Source organism: Oryzias latipes, chromosome 15 (assembly GCF_053564925.1).
Source record: "Oryzias latipes strain Hd-rR chromosome 15, Olatipes_Hd-rR_3.1".
In the NCBI taxonomy this organism is placed as follows: Eukaryota; Metazoa; Chordata; class Actinopteri; order Beloniformes; family Adrianichthyidae; genus Oryzias; species Oryzias latipes.
Window position 1 is genome coordinate 6,585,150 of NC_136251.1, and position 1,688 is coordinate 6,586,837.

At 43.0% G+C, this 1,688-nt stretch overlaps 1 non-coding gene across 1 annotated transcript; it reads left to right on the plus strand.

Moving 5' to 3' along the window:
- Window positions 1-1,328: 1,328 nt before the first annotated feature.
- On the plus strand, window positions 1,329-1,400 carry trnaq-cug (transfer RNA glutamine (anticodon CUG)). Its single transcript has one exon. It is a non-coding gene; the product is annotated as a tRNA-Gln (tRNA).
- The last annotated feature ends 288 nt before the right edge of the window (window positions 1,401-1,688 follow it).

The window sequence follows — 1,688 nt, forward strand, 5'->3', positions numbered from 1 at the left end:
ATTAAAAACATGAACAGTCTCTGCGGCCCTGAGGCATGCTGGGAGGCTGTTCCAATGGCGAGCTCCAGAAAAACTGAATGAGGCCTCGCCGTTACTTTTGGGATAACCAAAAGGCCGGTATCAGAGGACCTCAGGGTCTGCGAGGGCTCCTACTTTAAAATCATATCAGATAAACATGAAGGCCAGAGACCATAAAAACATTTATAAACCAATCAAAGAACTTTAAATTCACATAAAGTCACATGAGGGAGTATTTTATAGTGACTGATCAAACCCCTTTACAAAAAAAGGGCCAAATTTTCCCTTCCGTGAACCGCCACCTTATCGTGGTGAGTGGGTTTGAGGGCTCAAGTGATCCGAGGACCTAAGCTGTCTGGGACCGACGGCCCTGGTAGGGTCTCCCATGCCAGACAGGTCCTAGGTGACGAGCCAGACTAAGAGCGGTTCAGCGGTTCTCATCTACTTCTACCCTTCCTCTATTCTCTATTTTTGATCATTATTCATCATTTAGTTCTCCATGCCTCTGTTTGGTGCAGTGCGATTCATGTATTGTCCCTCTTTCCCTCTCCCCTCCTGGGGAGTGGGAGTGCTTCCAGACTCCAGTTGGCTCATCCGTGCTCCTGTTCCTGACCGTTTACCTTGCCTTTGCTCCCGCTCCTACACCTGGCTGTGGATCCTGTCTCCAGCTCGACTCGCGCCCCTGACTGTCCCCCCAACTCCATCTGGATGAAGCTCGTCTACTGGCCTTTATATATGTAGTTGTAGCGTTAGATGAGTTAATTCTTCTCTATGAGTTCTGGTAAATCGCCTGTCCGTCCTGGGGGAGGATCCCTCCTTCATGTGGACACCCCTGAGGTTTCTTCGTTTTATTTTAATTTCTTTTTAGGAGTTTTCCTTACCGCGAAGAGGGGTCTAAGGGCATTGATGCCAGTATAGCTTAGTCACTTTGTTAGTTCATTTTAGTATTTTCCTATTGAACTCTTTGTATTTATGATCCTTTTGAGTTCATGTTTTACTTTGAAGCCCATCGAGACGACTGTTGTTGTGATTTTGGGCTATACAAATAAAATTGAATTGAATTGAATTCAGACCATTTTGTACTGACACCAAATAAAAGATGGCATCAATTTAAAAGGTAATGACTAAACTTAACAGACTAGGCTAAACTTTTCAAATATGTCAACATAAGAGGGTTTCAGCTCTGATCTGTTTTATTTGACCTCTGGAAGAGGCCACCATGTTGAATAAAATAAAAAGCACCTTTAGTACAGGATCTACTGAAAACTCGTTGTTGGGATGTTTAACCTATAAAATGTTAGTTTACATAGGGTTCTATGGTGTAATGGTTAGCACGCTGGACTCTGAAGCCAGTAGTCTGAGTTCAAATCTCAGTAGAACCTTGAAACTCTCTTTACTCATCAATGTCACATAGATCCAAACAATCCAGTGCCTCAAAGTAACACATCAACAATAATCAGCACACTCAAACAAAGCTTCTGGCAACTATTTTTTCCCCTCAAAAATGCTTGTACGCACTTCCTGGTTTTCTGGGATTTTTTACCCCCGATAGAAATACATGGAGAAGTTTTGGTGCACGAGGTCGCCGGTTCAAGACCCCGTTCGGACACTTCAAATTTTTTAGCAATTCAACTATTAAAATGTTCAACTTTTTCAGCTTATTTTAGCTA